Source organism: Pelobates fuscus, chromosome 5 (genome assembly GCF_036172605.1).
Source record: "Pelobates fuscus isolate aPelFus1 chromosome 5, aPelFus1.pri, whole genome shotgun sequence".
Lineage (NCBI taxonomy): Eukaryota > Metazoa > Chordata > Amphibia > Anura > Pelobatidae > Pelobates > Pelobates fuscus.
In genome coordinates, this window is record NC_086321.1 from 371,596,684 (window position 1) to 371,617,467 (window position 20,784).

A 20,784-nucleotide genomic window follows, 5' to 3' on the forward strand; every position below is an offset into this window, starting at 1 on the left:
AGAACAAATAATAGTCAATATAACACAAGCCAAGTCGAAATACCAGAATACACGGACAGATAACAGTATAGCACTAGAGGGAACAACCAGTGATCCACAATAGGAACTGAATAAAAGCAAAAGGTGCTCTTTAATAATGGAGCGACTTTTGCTTTAAATCCATGCGCCCGAAATGTCAGGGAGTGTGGAATATTTAGAATTTTCGCGGCAAAGCTTCTATGATGGCGCGCATGCACTACGTCATCAAAGGGGGCATTCGTGGAGCGTCCAGTGTCCGACATGCCATCGCTGGGTCCGCGGGATAAAGGTAAAGTATCGTGACAAGTTCAATAATTTCCCTTTTACAATAGATATTTTTATATAGCAATAACAAAATCTTTGTATACATCTACATAGGAGTGTTTTGATATAGCTTGTGTCTGGCTCACAGAGCTAACAATCTTATTTGACTAGGACCCAAATAATAAGTGTGTGGCCTTTGAATAGCAAGGCATTCTTCAAAATGTAAAGTTTTTACTAAAAACTATTTTGACCTGGGGGGCGGGGAGGACCGCCATGGCAGACAATTGCACTACACTGCTGTTCCTTGGATACTTCGATATAGCTGACCTTCAGAACCCTGAATCTGGATTGCCAGGGTGTCACTTGCCAAAGACAGACAGTTTAAGCCGGAGATTGAGCTCATATGGAAGATTCTCCTGAGGAGTGCGGAAGTGGCCATTCCCTTATCCTAAAGCCACAGCACAACGCAAGTCTAAGCAACTCTGCTTCCTCAAGAGTTACGCATAGTCTTTAGATTGCATGTTTATTTTCTTTTTTACTATTTTGTTTTACAAACAAGTGCATATATTGTATGCCTCATTATAAAAAAACGAGAATCTGCCAAATGTTCGAGAACGGATCGGTAGTACCAATTGAAAATCTGAGACAAGGAGCCCATCTCACACCTTCAGACTTCTTTAGGTATCTACAACTCGAAGATTACGTGAAACACCTACGCATACAAAAAGCAGCAAAGGGATCATTGCCTGGGAGGTGCCCGACCCGCCAACTTCAACTCACCACCAATTGGTCCCATGAGGGGTTGAGTCTGCACCAGTGACTGCTGCAACCTTGAAGGAAATGCTAGAAGCCCTGCAGAAAACCATCCAGGCAGATGTGGCCCTGCTCCGAGCTGATCTCACAGGCCCGGTGGTAAGGCTAGGTGCAGTGGAGGCCTCCCCCGAGACACAAGCTGGGAAAATAGTATCCCTTGATCCAAAACTACTGAGCTAAAGCGGCAGTATAGGCAACTCAACAAGGGACATCACCCTACAAATTTTTAAACATGGAACTGTCCTTTTACGCAGACCTGTCCAGCGGAGCATTTCAGTGGTTGAGATCCATGAGGCCTTTCACCTCTCTCCTCCAGGAAAGTGGCATCCAGTACTGTTGGCGCTCCTACCAAACCCTACAGGTCCTTCATGCGGACAGATATGTGTATATGCTGATCAGAGAATGTGAGGCACTGTGAATGACCAGCATATACAGTACAAGAAAACTTTAGGTAACAGAATTTTTTAATCCATTTACTAGAATTTCCTATATGTTTTATTGACTACCTGAAAAGGGATTTTGTGATCTACACATTTGTCGGACAGTGTGAGAGCATAAGGAACCCACCCCTGATTTACTACAAAAATGTAGATCAGGGGTTTCCAAAAGGTAGATCCCCAGATGTTTTAGAACTACATCATCCATTATGCTTTGCCATTTTAAAGGCATGCAAGGCATCATGGGAGGTGTAGTTCTACAACATCTGGGGATCTATCTTTTGGGCACCCCTGACGTAGATGATCAGCTGTGACAGTTATCCCAGGAATTTGCTGGCTGGATGACAGGTGTATAAATGGGGGTTCCTGCCACTGTATACCAGGTGCAAGTTAAAGGTTTACTCCAACCAAAACACAGTGCCTTCATAAAACAGTGTGCCTTCATAAAGCAGTCTCACTGCTCTGTTCTCTGCCATTTAGGAGTGCCGCCATTGGCTATGCATTCTGACAACAGATGCCAAATATGCACAGAGTTGCTTTTAGGCAGTAGGACCTCTTGTTTTGGGCTGGTAATGATGCTGCCAGCGGTGGAGATCCATTTCCGAAAAGCTAAGTGCTTTAACTCTGTATGTGCAGCATTTCAAACTGAAAAAATGTACATACAGCTTCCAAGCACCACAACCACTTTAAATCACTGAGGTTGTCATAGTGCTTTGAATAACCCTTTTAATCTCAATGTGCTGAAAATGTGTCCCTCCCCATATAGCTACCCCCCCCCCCCTTCCCGGGGAATAAGGGGTTAATACCCTATCTTTCATTTACCTGATTCCACTAAACTCCTCCAGCGATGTTCCGCCGATGTGGGGACCTTATGTACATGCGCAGTCAATGCCACGCATTAGTGCTTCAATCCTTTCCTATGGGGATTTTGAAGACGCTGGACGTCCTCATGCAATCATGCAAAAGGTGAGGATGTCCAAAGTGGTTTCATGGAGTTAAACTCTGTGAGAATCCAGGAAGTGCCTCTAGCGGCTGTCTGGTAATGAGGTGTCCCTGCATTGGAATCATGACAGTTTCTCTAAAACGTGTTTGGCATTGCTGGGTAAAGGGGGACAGGGACACAATGATGAAGTGGTCTGGGTGCCTATAGTGTCCCTTTAACCCCTTAATACTCTGCTACATGCCATGCTTGTAAAGATATAGTGAAATTTGTAATGTCAAGAATGGGTTAACTAGGGAATACATATATAGAAAAAATAATCACCTTTTAAGGAACTCTAAAATTTCAAACAGGTCACTGCCACAGCCGTACTCTGTAAAGATGTCTGTCCACTTAATTAAATAGGCAAAACATGTCCTTTTATTTCCAGGTGTTTCTTCACAATTCTGCTCCCATAATTCCTTCTAATTAACCAGGATCTGTTTTATAATTTAATGAACGTGGTAGACCCCCAATGCTGATAATAACCCCCCTTATTAGAGCAAACCAAATCTTTTTAACAAATCTGCAAATAAATTAGGTTGATGCCCCATCCTAGAATCATTTATTAAATCAGTGTCTTACGGTGCAATGAACTTTCAGTTTTACATTTTTTATTTGGATATGAACTCTAATAACCCCTGAAAAGTCTCGCAGTAACAAGGTGAATGTCCTGAAATAAGACTGTATTCAGAGAGGCTCTGATTGCATCACTGGGTCCATCCCACTGTATCGAGTCACCACATCACCCTATCTCCTAGCAACACCCACACATCTCTCCTCATTGGTAGGAAACACCCACTGTAGCACACCTTCTGTCTGAATGGACAGCTCCTTCATTAAGAAAATGCTCAACGGTAGAAATGTAACATTGCTAGACTGAAAAAAATGAAACATTTTTAAAAAAAAATATATTGAAATAAAAATGCATCTTGTTATTAACAGGATCGGGTTTATCCACTAAACAGTGAATTGAAAAGTTGATGGTAAATGTTCGACGAATACAGCTGCACCAGAAAAAAATAAAAATCACTAATTCTGTTGTTTTTCCAGTTTGACTTCTTTAACCCCTTAAGGACCAAACTTCTGGAATAAAATTGAATCATGACATGTCACACCTGCCATGTGTCTTTAAGGGGTTAAGGCTAATATTTTAGGGTGTTATTCACTAAACAGGGAATGTGGAGGACAGACGTGGGAATTGCACAAACTACACCAAAGCAATCGTATGCAGAAACATGTTTTCCACCGATTATTGTAGTCTGAAATGTGCAATTTCCTCCACGACTCTCCGCAAATCCAGATTTAGGGAAAAATCGCCTTCGGGTGCAAAGGGGGTTAAGCAATGCATGTCTTGCAGTCGGCTAGTTCCTGAAAAGGTTTATTGTCATGTAGCAAGTGTATTCATTTTTTGTGTGTCTGTAACCCAGAGCGTCAGCTTCTATTGGAATTCCTGGACATCCGTATATAACCCGTGTCGTAGATCAGCACATTTGGGGGGAAGTCAAGAGGTTCTTAAGTTCGCTTGTCAGTACTTATCTAGATAAGGTTTAAAATACTACTTTGGCTGATACCGTAAAAAAACAACAACTTTATATGTAAAGTATAGAAACTTGGATTTGGGGTTTCTTAGCTTTGAACATATTAAATCATATTAAATCTTCAGTACAGTATAACAATGCCGCATTCAGAGCAGCTATTATATTCTATTTGCAGGAGGGAAACACAAACACCTTACAAGGATACATTGAATTTAATGCAACTCTGCGTTATATATTAAACAATAATTATATAGTTAAGTGTAAGTCATGAATTTTATTGATTCATGAGATATTCATTCTAAACGTAACTGTTCTGCAGCGCTGTAGTGGGCTCCAACATACCAGGTTGTTGGTAGGTAAATCCCACCCCAAGTTACTCCTGTCTCCTTTGTACCTCATTGACTTTAACTGGGAAGGATATTAACCCTTCTTGACGCAGGGCCCACTGTACCTATGATATCGATACACTGACTTCATTTCCAGCGCATGGCGTGTGGATGGATTGATATCTGCCATCTCAGTTTCCATATCGCTCGGGCAAAGTGCTGTGACTGGCGTGAAGGAGAACAGGAGAACCCCTGGTAGGAGGGTTCTCCAGCTGTCGCCTACCAATCAATTCTCTGCATACATACTCTTCCGTTATAGAGCTATTAAGCCAAAAAATTGATTGACAGGAGAGGGGAAGAACCGCTTTTTATTTGTTTTAGTTTATTTTGATTTCTTTACAGATTTATGCATTTGCTAATAATTCTACATACAGTGTGTGCAGATGAAATATTATACTATTTCATTAAAATATGTACCCACGGTGTACCCATTCCACATTTTTATTCTATATTGAATATAGATGTCTACAGTATTTAAATATAAAACTTTATTCCAGCATTGTTAAAATTACTATTTCAGAGACTGATAACAAAGATAGCGGAGGTGAACTGGGTTATCACAACCCAGTAAAACTCAGTACAAAGAGCAGAGTGGAATGTAGGACAGTCTGAAGCCGCACGATAGGTGTTAAACAGACTAGATAGGTGTTACACAGACAGACAATAGGTGTTACACAGACTAGATAGGTACACAGACAGACGATAGGTGTTACACAGACTAGACAGGTACACAGACAGACGATAGGTGTTACACAGACTAGATAGGTACACAGACAGACGATAGGTGTTACACAGACTAGATAGGTACACAGACAGACGATTTGGTGTTACACAGACTAGATAGGTACACAGACACGATAGGTGTTACACAGACTAGATAGGTACACAGATAGACGATAGGTGTTACACAGACTAGATAGGTACACAGACAGACGTACACAGACTAGATGGGTACACAGACAGACGATAGGTGTTACACAGACTAGATAGGTACACAGACAGACAATAGGAGGTACACAGACAGACGATAGGTGTTACACAGACAGACGATAGGTACACAGACAGACGATAGGTGTTACACAGACTAGATAGGTACACAGACAGACGATAGGTGTTACACAGACTAGATAGGTACACAGACAGATGATAGATAGGTACACAGACAGACGATAGGTGTTGCACAGACTAGATAGAAAGCAGACAGGTTTATATTCTGCTTCGCTTAATCAAAACTTTAGTGGAAGCAATTAAGCCTAACTATGATCTAGAAAGGGTAGTAGATACATGGAACGGCCTTCCAGTGAGAGGAGTAACAGCGATATAGAAAGGGTAGTAGATTCATGGAACAGCCTTCCAGTGGGAGCAGTAACAGTGATATACAAAGGGTAGTAAATACCGGGAATAGCCTTCCTGTGGGAGCAGTAACAGTGATATAGAAAGGGTAGCAGATACCTGTAATAGCCTTCCAGTGGAAGCAGTAACTGTTATATAGAAAGGGTAGTAGATACCTGAAATAGCCTACCAGTGGAAACAGTGACAGTGATATAGAAGATGTAGTAGATACCTGGAATAGCCTTCCAGTGGAGGCAGTAAAATCAAACACGAATTAAGCAATTGAATATCTGTGATATATACAACCATTAATGAATAAAACCAGCCTGATGTTTTAGAACGGGTGGAATAAACGGTTGTGTGAATCTAATCTGACACTACAAATGATTTTTCTTTCATTACCGACACTTGGGTGTCATTTCTGTTACAGTATAATCGGTGAGTTTAAAGTCTCTCCCATGAGTATATTACATTGATGTTTATCTCTAATGCCAACTTACCCTGTGATTTGACCACCTGGCTACAAGCTAATGACAATATAGAGCTCACATCAAACATCATACATTGTGGCTTCACTTTATGATAACCTCCAACATTTCAAATGGAAGGAGAGGGACACTTTAATTTATTAGAAATAATAGGGGGAGGGGGGCTATTCTGAGAAATGTTAGGTGGCTTACTGATAACAAGTTATGCAACTACAATGTAATTTCTAACAAGAACAATGTATCTTATTTACACAGACTGATTGCAAAACACATTGATTGTAGTTTAAATACACATTACTGGGAGTATTATTGCTGTGGAGCTCTGTTATACACTCAGACACATTACTGGGAGTATTATTGCTGTGGAGCTCTGTTATACACTCAGACACATTACTGGGAGTATTATTGCTGTGGAGCTCTGTTATACACTCAGACAAATTACTGGGAGTATTATTGCTGTGGAGCTCTGTTACACACTCAGACACATTACCGGGAGTATTATTGCTGTGGAGCTCTGTTATACACTCAGACACATTACTGGGAGTATTATTGCTGTGGAGCTCTGTTATACACTCAGACAAATTACTGGGAGTATTATTGCTGTGGAGCTCTGTTACACACTCAGACACATTACCGGGAGTATTATTGCTGTGGAGCTCTGTTATACACTCAGACACATTACTGGGAGTATTATTGCTGTGGAGCTCTGTTATACACTCATACACATTACAGGGAGTATTATTACCGTGGAGCTCTGTTATAAAACACAGACACATTACTGGGAGTATTATTGCTGTGGAGCTCTGTTATATACTCAGACACATTACTGGGAGTATTATTGCTGTGGAGCTCTGTTATACACTCAGACACATTACTGGGAGTATTATTGCTGTGGAGCTCTGTTATACACTCAGACACATTACTGGGAGTATTATTGCTGTGGAGCTCTGTTATACACTCAGACACATTACTGGGAGTATTATTGCTGTGGAGCTCTGTTATACACTCATACACATTACAGGGAGTATTATTACCGTGGAGCTCTGTTATAAAACACAGACACATTACTGGGAGTATTATTGCTGTGGAGCTCTGTTATATACTCAGACACATTACTGGGAGTATTATTGCTGTGGAGCTCTGTTATACACTCAGACACATTACTGGGAGTATTATTGCTGTGGAGCTCTGTTATACATTCAAACACATTACTGGGAGTATTATTGCTGTGGAGCTCTGTTATACACTCAGACACATTACTGGGAGTATTATTGCTGTGGAGCTCTGTTATACACTCAGACACATTACTGGGAGTATTATTACTGTGGAGCTCTGTTATACACTCAGACACATTACTGGGAGTATTATTGCTGTGGAGCTCTGTTATACATTCAAACACATTACTGGGAGTATTATTGCTGTGGAGCTCTGTTATACACTCATACACATTACTGGGAGTATTATTGCTGTGGAGCTCAGTTATACACTCAAACACATTACTGGGAGTATTATTGCTGTGGAGCTCTGTTATACACTCATACACATTACTGGGAGTATTATTGCTGTGGAGCTCAGTTATACACTCAGACACATTACTGGGAGTATTATTACTGTGGAGCTCTGTTATACACTCAGACACATTACTGGGAGTATTATTGCTGTGGAGCTCTGTTATACACTCAGACACGTTACTGGGAGTATTATTGCTGTGGAGCTCTGTTATACACTCAGTCACATTACTGGGAGTATTATTGCTGTGGAGCTCTGTTATACACTCAGACACATTACTGGGAGTATTATTGCTGTGGAGCTCTGTTATACACTCAGACACATTACTGGGAGTATTATTGCTGTGGAGCTCTGTTATACACTCAGTCACATTACTGGGAGTATTATTGCTGTGGAGCTCTGTTATACACTCAGACACATTACTGGGAGTATTATTGCTGTGGAGATCTGTTATACATTCAAACACATTACTGGGAGTATTATTGCTGTGGAGCTCTGTTATACACTCAGACACATTACTGGGAGTATTATTGCTGTGGAGCTCTGTTATACACTCAGACACATTACTGGGAGTATTATTGCTGTGGAGCTCTGTTATACACTCAGTCACATTACTGGGAGTATTATTGCTGTGGAGCTCTGTTATACACTCAGACACATTACTTGGAGTATTATAGCTGTGGAGATCTGTTATACATTCAAACACATTACTGGGAGTATTATTGCTGTGGAGATCTGTTATACACTCAGACACATTACTGGGAGTATTATTGCTGTGGAGATCTGTTATACACTCAGACACATTACTGGGAGTATTATTGCTGTGGAGCTCTGTTATATACTCAGATACATTACTGGGAGTATTATTGCTGTGGAGCTCTGTTATACACTCAGACACATTACTGGGAGTATTATTGCTGTGGAGCTCTGTTATACACTCAGACACATTACTTGGAGTATTATAGCTGTGGAGATCTGTTATACATTCAAACACATTACTGGGAGTATTATTGCTGTGGAGATCTGTTATACACTTAGACACACCAACAACATGGAGCTCCTAGAAAAGAGGGTCATAGGATAGTAAAGAGAGACAGAGGGAAATGGACCCAAAATAGGGTTTGTCCTTCCTAAACTCTACAGAGCATGTCACCTTGACGGGCGGCCTATTGGTTGTAGTATTGAAATGATTAAAAAGTGAATTTTACATTTTAGCATGAAATAATTGAAGTGAAAACATATCTGACTTTAATGTTTCCAATTTGGTTCTTTTGGTATAAAATTTGATATTCCCTTAGAATTCCTAACAACTGCCAGCACATCAGTCAGTGAGTCCCATAATAGGCCAAACACCTGCTGGAGAAGTTCCAGTGTGACAAGGAGACAGAGAATCGAGTATAGGAGGGTTCTCCTGCTCTCCCTGTCACTCAATCCTCCTTATTGAATACTTAACCCTCTGCTTACATCTTTACAGCGTTTAATGGGTTTATTGTAAGCTAATAAATTTAAAAAACAGGTAGTATCACAGCAGCTCATGAAACACTGGATTCTATGAATATTTGTTTCTGCGAACAAAGTACTAAAAGTGGTGCAGTCACCATGGAAACCAATGGATTGTTCCTGCTTATTGCTGCACCCTGCCCAGGATATGTTCTCTATAAATAATACCCACTGTTATTAAATGGCACATTGTAGAATCCGATGTCCCTGTTTCTTTAGACACGAATCAGTGTGATTTGTTGAATCCCTTTCTGTCACATGACATTAGGAGCTCGGTTTTATTACCTGAGATTAATTATATCACTGCTTTTATCTGATATCTCTTTATTGCAGTGTATTAGAACATTGGTAGTCAGTTACTAGACTAGAGATAAGTTTATCTCTGGTGATAGAATCCATTCCATAGAACGCTGAGGTCTAGAAAGTGTTGACAAACCCAAAAACCATATTGATATTTTTTTTCCTAGCTCCAATATTTGTAGCTAAACATCTTATGGCTCTGTGACTTCTAAATATAATATTTATGAAATACTCATGTTGACTGTATTGGAATGTCATTGGAATTCTAATTCAGTCCAAAGATACCAATAGACAAAATAGGGACTTACTTTGTCTTATGTGCAATTTTGAGGTTAACAAAAATTGACAAAAGGCGACGTTTCACCATCAACTTTTGTCCAATCTCATCAGCCGCCACAGGTCACAGCTGTGAAACATCTTTTTCAAATGCTTATAAAATCCATATTTTAGGGCTATTAGAGAGATCCTTTATACCCGAGAAAATTTATATTATTTAAGAATCTTCAGAAAATGTGAATGTCTTTGCCCATCTTGGGGGAACATGGCCTCTTTGACGTGGTATACAGTTTCTGCTCTTGGTATCTTTATGGATGAGGCTGACTTCACCCCAAAAAGCCACTTACCTCGGAAATTCTAGGAAAGTTCTAAAATGACCAATGAGTAAGCGCTGTTGTTAATGCGAAATCTGTTTGTTTGTCTGTCTCACTTCGTTATATTAGTTCTTACCCCATTTTGATACTCAAAGTTTCTTGAAACCTCCCAGATCTCTGTCGAATCCAGTATTTATACTTGGCAGTTGAAGCTGTCTCCTTGTTTAAAAACAACCAACCACACCACACACGTTTCAGCGCCTCGTAGGCTTCATCAGTGAGGTACTGCGGATATCCCACAAGGAGCGGTGAACACATGGTCTGCCTGCTTAGAGAGATCATTATTAAAATGATACACCTTTTATTCGGTAATGTTAGTTTAAGGTTAATTGACCGATAAGCTATAATTTAAAGCCCAGTTTTGCGTGTTAAAAATATTCATCAACTTAAAGGAAAAAAAAAAAGGACAAACAACATTTCGAAACTAGAAATTCAATCAGATTTTGTCAAGGGCCAAAGCACTACTCATAGATTCTAAAAATCAGCTGTAGAGAGATGTATGTTTAAGTTTGCAGCTAACATATTGTCAAGCCACTGCAGCCTGCGTATTCAGGGCCGGCGCTACCTGTAAGGCGACCTAGGCAGCCGCCTAGGGCGCAACTTAGCAGGGGGCGCCGGATCCCTGTGCCCGGTGTCGCTCCTCATGCTGCGCCGCCTGAGCGCTTTTACAAGCCTCAGGCGGCGCAGCACTGTTGCATGGAGGGCGGCCGGGTTTGAGTGACCGGCAGGAGGGAAGCACAGAGCGCTCCCTCCTGCCGGTCTCTCTATGTAGCGTGGCCGGGCGGCGCGGAATGCGGGACAGGAACCTCTGTTTCCTGTACCCGGCCGCCGGCGGAATGACTGGAAGTGCTCACTCAGTAAGCGCTTCCCTTCAGTCCGCCGGCGGCTGGGTAGAGGAAACAGAGGTTCCTGTTCCGCGCCGCCCGGCCACGCTACATAGGCAGGAGGGGAGGGTAAGGACCACTAGGGGAGGGGGGGGGATAAGGACCACTAGGGGAGGAGGAGGGGGGGATAAGTCCCACTAGGGGGAAGAGGCGGGGTATAAGGACTACTAGGGGAGGGGGGTATAAGGACCACTAGGGGAGGGGGGGGGATAAGGACCACTAGGGGGGAGAGGGGGGGTATAAGGACCACTAGGGGAGGAGGGGGGATAAGGACCACTAGGGGGTAGGGGGTAAGGACCACGAGGGGGGGTATGGACCACTAGGGGAGGGTAGGGTAAGGACCACTAGGGGAGGGGGGAGGAAGGACCACTAGGGGAGGGGGGAGGAAGGACCACTAGGGGAGGGGAAGGTAAGGACCACTAGGGGAGGGGGGAGTAAGGACCACTAGGGGAGGGGGGTGAAGGAACACAGGGGGAACAGGGGTGGGGAGGTCCACTAGGGGTTTGGGAGGGGGAGGACCACTAAGGGGGGGAAGGACCACCAAAGGAGTGTAAGGAGGGAGGACCACTAAGGAGAGGGGAGGAGGGTAAGGACCACTAAGGGGGGGGAGGATAATGACCACTGAGGGGGGGATTACCACTAAGGGGGTGGGGGAGTAGGGGAAGGTCTACTAAGGGGTTTGGGAGAGGGAGGGCCACTAAGGGGGGGGGGAGTGGGAGTGAGAAGACCACCAAGGGGGGAGTGCAGAGGGACAGGGGGCCAAGGGAGAGCACTAAGGGACAGAAGGGGAGAACATGGAGGGACAGAAGGAAAGGGGAAATCAATAATTGACCGGAGGGGAGAGCACTATGATTTTTTTTTTTTTTAAATAAAGAGCTGCTCCCCTCTCAGTCCCTATCCTACCCAACAAACCCTCTCTTTTACACTACACACATACACAATGCATCCCCCCCCCACACACAGAAACATACAATGCATTCCTACTCACACACAGACACACCCGAAACACACAATGCATCCCTTACGTTCACACAAACACTCATTCTCTTACACACAGAAACTACATTACATACACAGAAACAAACCTTGCACACACACACACACAGAAACATACAATGCATTCCTTATACGCAAACACACACTGCATCCCCTATAAACACACTACATCCCTTACACAAATTGCACACATAAAACATCCCCAACTCATGGATGGGCCATGTAGGTGGATTTATGGGTGGGCATTGTCGACGTATGCCCCCTGGGGGCCCAGACCTTGAGCTGTGTAAGGGGCCCTAAAAAATGGAGCTGCTTCCTGTTCGTTAATTGTTGTGAGCACTGTTAAAAACAGTCTCCAGAGAGCCTCTACTACACCAGACCTGTGGAGCCAGACTGAGCCCATCATCAGCCTCTTGTCCTCATCTGGTGGTAAGTAGGCAATCCAATATATTATTAGTGGCACTAATCTCTAATTTACCTCACATTAAATGGATACTATAGTCACCAGAAGCACTACAGCATAATGTAGTGGTTCTGGTGTCTATAGCCTGTGCCTGTAGGCTTTTTAATGTAAACACACTGTCTTTTCAGATAAAAGACACTTTGTGAAGACTGGCGTTGGCCCATATGGCAGAGCATATGGGCGGGGCATTGTGATGTCACATGGTGGGCAGGACAAATGGGGGGGGGGGGGGGACGGCAAAAATCTTTTTGCCTAGGGCGGCAAAAATCCTTGCACCGGCCCTGTGCGTATTCCATCATTGTCTGATTAAATAAAGACCCCAACCTTTCTCAACAGAACTTTGATCATTTGGATTTTCAGCAGACGCAAAGTGTTATTGTGCTTTAGTAAATCCATAAAAGTTTCAAAAATCAGCTCTCAGTGGTTATGCCTGCTGAGCAACTTCAGCCAATTCAGAAATAGATATTGTACACTTTATTTGGTAAATGTCTCCTAATGTACTCTAGATCTATTAGACAGCGGCTCCTATCATTCCATTGCACTGCCTGGGGGGGCAAGTGCAAGTAAAGTAACATTAGAGTGCAAGCTCTTCAGCTCAATGTCTCATAAGGTGTTCTGAATTCTGAGCACCTCTGGGCCATTGCCTACCACCATCCAATTAGGCTGAAATTATTTTAGAACAAGTACCTCATATTATTAGATTGAAAGCTTTTTACATGAGCATATGCCACAGTTAGTAGATTGCAAGCTCTTTGGGACAGTGTAACCTCAGTTTAATATAGAAGTGACATTATGATATATGGCAGATTATTAATACTTTATCTATAGATCATGACATTAATATTGATTCTTTAAACTTGTCTTGCAAAGTGTCTGGTTTCAACTCAGACTAACTCAAACCTTGTTAACCCCCTTCTTCTCCCCCTCCCTCTGCTCTTCTCACATTTGGGGTTGGTGTAGTGATGATGGGGAGGGGGGAGCTGGGATCACCCCACGCCCGAGCCCCGAAGCCCAGCCTCCCATCTCATTGGATGCCGGCAGGGGGAAGCTCTCAGCCCATGTGGCGTGGCCGAACCAGAATGTGTGTCATTTAAACAGTCTGAGATCAGTCAGAGACAGGGAGAGACAGTCTGAGACAGCAGGGACTGGGGAGAGACAGGTGAGGGACGGGGAGACATCAGACAGGCAGGTAAAGGAGACAACAAGGATATCCTGAGACAGCAGGGAGAGGAGAGACATCCTGGATCAAAGTGAAGAGACAGACACCAGACAGGTACAGGGGACAGCAGGGAGAGGAGAGACATCCTGGGACATAGTGACGAGAGAGACATTGGACGGAAAAAAAAAGAGAGAGAGACATCCTGAAACGAAATCAGAAGGCAGAGAGGAGAGGCATCCATAGATACATCAGGGAGGGGAGAGAGAGAAGAGACAGCCTGTGAGATAAGGGAGGGGGAGAGAGGAGGGGACAAGAAGGAACAGATCCACTGCATCAAAGGGACCCAGTCTCACCTGCATATTAGACACCCTCCCCATCCAAGAGACATCCACCACTGGACTGAGACATCCTTGAGAAGGTACTGTTTGCTATGTATCAATGTATTTCTTTAGAATGTATCATTGATGCTGCAGAATGTAGAGATACATGGTACATCCATGGTGCAGTAAGAGAGGGGTGGATATGGACCATCTGTCCCTCTGTCTGACAGGTACAGGAATCCTGCCTTGTCATCTGCCCAGAGAATTACCCCTTCATTTCTGCCAGGGGTAGGTCCCTATTTATTGATTTTACCTTGTCAGTTGGTGACTAATCCTTCAGTCCACAGATTACTGGGTTAACCCATAACGTGCTGAAGAAAGCACTTTAACCCTTTCATTCAGCTCTATGGTATTTCAGTGTTTAGGAAATTAAGATGTTTCATGGTTTGATGTAAGGAGAGATAAAATGATGATCTGTAAATTAAAACTGCCCCCTGGATACATTGTAGATAATTAAAGATCCAGGGATTACAGCTTTCTGTAGATAAGGGTGTGTGGTGGGATTGTGGCTATTCCGATTTGTGGTTAATATATTTATGTATTTGTGTGCGTTATTGTGTTAATCTGAGATGGCTGCCCTGGGAGATACAGGAATGGCGTACATAGATTCTAGGCTGATGTGGGTACATGATGACATTCTGATCCTCACATGGCTGGGAAGGAGCCAACGTAAAATCTTGAAACAGTTAAACATGGACATCTACTGGGTTTTTTACCTTTACAAATCCTTTGAATATTTGTAAAAAAATCTGTCCCTCCCCAAACGTGGGCAAAAGGTGATTTATGACGCCTCACATTCGTCAAATCTGGTGACATTATCACCGACACAGCACCTGTCTTAAATAAACACATGAATATATTGTAAATCCATTGTTCAGTTCCATATTATCGTCCCTTAATACCGTTTATCTATATATGTATATATTTGTGGTGATTTCATTGGATCCTGATCTACTGAAGATCTCTTTGTAATCAAACCAGGCTCGCTAGGCCCGACTGCAAATAATCCCTTAAGCCAAATGCCTCATATGCCCCATTTTAAACCAGGGACAATTTGTATCTCTTCTCTAGCAAACCTTGAAAATCTGTCAACTGGAAGATGTTCTGTCTCATCAGGAGTTAAAACCCCAAATATTTCCATTGGATGAGAGCCAGTCACCCCCTCCTAACCCACTTGCCCCCTCCTTAACACTTGGTGCAATGGCACACATATTATCTACCGGAAAGCCTGGGGCCCAGTCAAGGTACATTGTGTGGCTTTCTATCGCTCATTCATCAGCCTCTCGTTTTCCGAAGAGAATGAGAAAAGAGTACCCCCCCCCAAAAGCCCCCCTCTTTCCCACCTCCAGTGGCAGACCCTGCTTGTTACCATGCATTTCAGTGTACACAAAGAAGCTTTGAGTTTTTAAAAACTGCAACGCCATCACAATCTCCATCTAGGGTATCCTGATGCTCCTTCAATGCGTCACGCAAATGTCGACTTTGCTAAATCGACACATAAAGGGATAAATTGTTTGTCCGTGTCTATTTGTTTTACAGGGAAATTTATTGAGCAGTTTGAGTCAACCGAGGGGTAAAATTTCACCCTTTTCCTTTTTTTCCCCCATTGTATCACATTCTGCAATTTCAATATTGAAAGTTCGTATTATAGATTGCAAGCTCCTCAGGCTAGCATATTTGTTAATCTGATTGTAGGACTTACAGAGTTGGGTCTATTGTTATACTACTAAAGTACAAGTTCCATTGGTAAGAATCGATCATTATCTAATTAAATCTTAGGTTTCTTGAGGCAAATTTTTATATCATACTAATAGTTTGTACTTTTTGGGGTAGAATCTCATGATGTTTACCCGATTCTTGTCTCAATTTTGTTACAATATACTTTTACATCACTTGGCATGAAGAAAGAACTTCTCATAACATGACATAACAATGACTCATAACAATGTTAGGCATTTAATGTTACAAAATATTTTACATGCACTAGACTGCAAACTCTTCGGAATAATATGACCACCAGATTGTATTTTCCAAATTACAGTGTATCACCTATATACGTTACTGTTCAGTAGGGGGCCTTTCATATTGTTGGGATGAAAGAAAATTTTATTGAAGGAAAACTTAAAATTAAGTATATATTGGGCCTAGAGAACCCTAACTTTAAGACATTCCACATGGCTTGTGTACAGCAGATATTTTATGACATATGTTACACACGTGAAAAAACATTTATGGTCCTTGAGATGTCTGAGACAATTCACGTCCTCTGAAGATCAAGATAGTTTTGGGGAATACTAGCATTCAGCATGAGATTAGTTGAGAAGAGCTTGTTGAGTTGGTGGTGATGAAGCTAAGGAGATCCCTTTGGGTACCACTGGGAGATGCGTATTTGCTTTGGAATACTGGTGGGGAAAATTTTCTTCAGTTGTGTCTCCCTTGAAAAGAAGACATTCTTTCTGGTCACATTTGAGACCGAACACTTGGACATTTGTAGACTATGTAAAATAAGTGGTGAACGGTGTTGATGCATTTTCCAAATATCCAAATGTTGGGCTGCCAAATAGAAGCATTTTATTTTTTTTACTGGGAATTTTGATGAACAAAAGTCCCCATACATTTGACTGACTCCAGAAGGTAAGTATTTGCAATATCACCACAACGTTACTGCCAGGAGTAAAAAGTCTCTTGTTCAGACACCCAAGTGCAGAACATTTCATTACCTTGGAATACTGTAGCAGAGAAACATCTGTGTTTTTTTTCAATGGGGAAGTGTCATCAAAATTAGCGAAACTTTTGGTTTCACTGTTTGGTGCCGAGATGATACATGGCTCAAACATACATCTTTATTGCACTTTCCTAAATGTCCCTCAGATTTAATGTGTTGTCATTGACTGTGTGGGTCTTGGTGACATCATTGATTTTGAAGGAAAGACGTAAATGTATGGCTGCTCAAATAATGTGGACCTCCCCACTAGACAAAGTGCCACAGCTTTTCATACAAATCCACAGAGGTGATTTAGGGTTACCTGGTTCTCTTCCAATTGGGTCAGGGGTAATACCTAGATCTTTGCTGGTCTTTGAAGACTGGGTTTGAGACAAACTGAAAGTAGACCATGGGGAAGATGGAGTCTGTGGGCCTAATATTTTTTAACATATGCCTAGGAGTGAAGTGATGCTCTCCCTTTAACAAATTACTTTTTTTTAATACAACTAACTTTAAACATACAATGAGATCAGCTAGTTCAACCTTTACCAAATTATTATTTAGTTTACTTTAGCAAGCCAGCATGAGGAACGGACAGAAGAGTTTATTGAAATGAAATGACCTGTGGACAGACCTGTGGACAGCAATAAATCGTACGGTGACCGCACATGGCTTTCGTACATAATCTTTAGTAAGACCATTGCTACTCCAATAATTAAGGCAAAGACATCTAATTTAATGATACAATTTCCCCCCAACATTAAAACGGTTTGCGATGACTCGTTTAACGTTAAATCATTGCGTACAGTTGAAAGCACATTGCTGTTGTCCACAAGGGCTAAATTTGCGCACTCACCTATTCTGCTGTTGGTGGTGTGATATTTCTCTGCTTTTATTACTACCAATCAAAATGGTTTGTTTAGTCATTTAATTGAACACATAACCGTAGACATCTGATTACTCTTGTAAGTCAGGAGGGTGAACTGGAATTTTAAGTAAATAGGAGATCAAATAGTCAAATGGCTGAAAAAATAACCTCACCTGATTTAAGTTTGCTTGAGTAATTAGTAAGTCAGCTGGAAAAAAGTAATATTTCAAATAATGGTTAAATGAACACTATAGGCATCATAACTTTAGCTTAATGAAACAGTTTTGGTGTATAGATCATACCTTGCAGTCTCACGTCTCAAGTCTCAAGTCTTTTGTTTCTGTTTATGCATTCCTATCCACACCTCCCTGCATGTGACTTTCACAGCCTGCATGAAAGAAAATGGGTTCATTTTCAATCAGATGTTAACTATCTTTAGACGATTTTGCCTCCTGTTCTGTTAAGTCAACTTTAATCACACACAGGAGGCTCCTGCAAGGTCTAGCAGGCTATTAACAGAGCAGGAGACAAAAAATTCTAAATTAAACAGGACATGCAATACAGGAAGTTTAAACATTAGATTTCACTTTACAGGAAGTGTTTAGGAAGGCTGTGTAAGTTACATGCAGGGAGGTGTGTCTAGGGCTGTATAAACAAATTGATTTAACTCCTAAATGGCAGAGAATTGAGCAGGGAGACTGCAGGGGCACGATCTATAGACCAAAACAGCTTCATTAAGCTAAACTTGTTTTATTGCCTATCGTGTCCTTTAACTGAAAGAAATTAGTCTTTTTGCATTATATATAAAACAAATATATTATGTGCAATTACTAAGTTATAAGCAATTAAAGGGACACTGTAGTCACCAGAACAACTACAGCTTATCGAATTTGTTCCGGTGAGTAGAATCATTACCTTCAAGCTTTTTGCTGTAAACACTGTCTTTTCAGAGAAAATGCAGTGTTTACATTACAGCATAGTGATAACTCCACTGGCCACGCCTCAGATAGCTGTTAGAGATCCTTCCTGAGTCATGGCTGTCTAAAATGCATCAAAATATTCAGTATCTCCTCCCTCTGCATGCAGACACTGAACTTTCCTCATAGAGATTCATTGATTCATTTAATCTCTATGAGGAGATGCTGATTGGCCAGGGCTGTGTTTGAATCATGCTGGCTCTGCCCCTGATCTACCTCCTTATCAATCTCAGCCAATCCTATGGGGAAGCACTGTGATTGGATCAGGCTACCACTTCTGATGATGTCAGCTGACTGCTTGTTTTTCTGAGACAAACAGCATGCAGAGTTACAGCTTCAGGCTTCAATACAGTAAGATTTTTACTATATTTATGGAGGCATGAGGGGCCAAGGAGGGCTAGATGGTGGTTTTAACACTACAGGGTCAGGAATACACGTTTGTGTTCCTGACCCTATAGTGAACCTTTAAGCTTAGCCACACTGAACTGTATTTTCTGACCTGTGTATAAAAGATCAAATACAATTTAAGGTAGGCAGTCCTGTGTATAAAGTAACTAAAGAATCTCCAGCATTTTGTTTATTAAATGACACCATAACCACCGTACATCCTTGTAATGGTGCCAAGCAGTTTTGGTTGCTGTCGCCTCTTTGTTACCCCTAAAACCATTTGCAAGTGATTTAAAAATGGGTCTCTCCTGCCTAAAAATGATAGGGCAAAATACCATTTTCTTAATTGTGAGCTACAGTGTGTATAATACACGTCTCTCGTGTAATGCTGAAATGCTGAAATTTCCCTGCCTTCGTGATCCAACCTTGGACAGCCATAAAAGGCTGGGAGTGATAGGAAAGTGATAGAGCCTATATACCTACCATTCAGAGTAAGGCTTCACAGGCCCTGGAGACCCCCAGGGTCTCTTGAAAACTATTTTGACAAACTCATAAGGGACTGCACCCATAGCCAGCTTACACCATAACCACTGCAATAAGCAATAGTTGTTATAATGCTGGGAGTGGCCCTTTAACTGCTCCAAATAAAGCACGTCAGAATTACTTATCTCGACTGAGCTAGTTCCTGTGTATCACGTGGCTTCAGAATAAATCCCCATTGACTCAAAACTAAACTTTGCTTCAATCACAGATTCCTCCCAATTGGCTTCTTAAAATCTAAGAATATTAATATTGCTCTATTCCAACAATTCAGCCATGTTTGCAGTTTGACTATTTTGATTAGAATCCTGATAATTCACATGCCCATATAACGTGACAGGGGTGATTAGTCATTTAACCAGCAATTATTTAAAACTGACCAGGCATTACAGATATTGGCTACATAGCCGAACTGAGAAATTCTCAATTTTTTGCAGCCTGCATATTTTGACCTGGCACAAATTGGTAATAGGTACGCTGAGTCAGCAACTAGTAGTAGATACCTGCGATAGCTTCACAGTGGAAGCCGTACAAACTAACAATGTTACATAAAGGGTAGTAGATACCTGCAGTAGCCTTCCAGTGGAAGCAGTAAAGTCTATCTTAGTAAAGAAATTAAGGAATACTTGAGATTGTCCATCATTTTCACAAAATAATATTTGTAATATTTCTCCCCACAATTTTCCCTACAAGGTGTGCACGAGATGTGTTCTTCTGATGACTATGAGTGATGTCAGTGTGTTGTTGTCACGAGACGTTTGTAACACTGTGGCACGCTGCGCGCCTTGTCGCATCCAATCAGTGTCAGGCCGCTGCGTACTGAGATTTATCCTGCCATGTTTAAACTTCGCAGCTCATATTGTCTGGCGTTAACCATGCAGGGGACTTTGTGTCTGGTCAGCGAGTTGGAAACGATTGGTTTGTTAACAGTTGTAATGATAGGAAGGGGAACACACGGCACCATGGGAAGACCTAGCAATGGCGCATCTTATTAAAGGCATGTTTGCCTCCCAGAATCCTCTGCTCCTTTATTGTTAATAAGTACACGTTACAGAGACCCATGATGATGACATACTTCAAAAAAATAATATTGGCTTTGTTTCTGTTTAACCCATAGATTGCTGGATGATTATGTCATCTTTTGATTACAATGTCCTTTCATTCTCGTTAAATCCCTGTCTTTGATGTGTCTGTAAAGTGTGTATTTAG

General features: G+C 41.8%; 1 protein-coding gene across 1 annotated transcript in view; it reads left to right on the forward strand.

Annotated features, from left to right (window-relative positions):
• The first annotated feature begins 13,640 nt into the window (after positions 1 to 13,640).
• FASN (fatty acid synthase) overlaps positions 13,641 to 20,784 on the forward strand; it is a 57,711-nt gene continuing 50,567 nt past the window's right edge. Inside the window, exon 1 of the mRNA XM_063456196.1 lies at positions 13,641 to 14,137. The gene's annotated coding sequence lies outside the window, so the exon portion shown is untranslated. The remainder of the gene's footprint in view (positions 14,138 to 20,784) is intronic.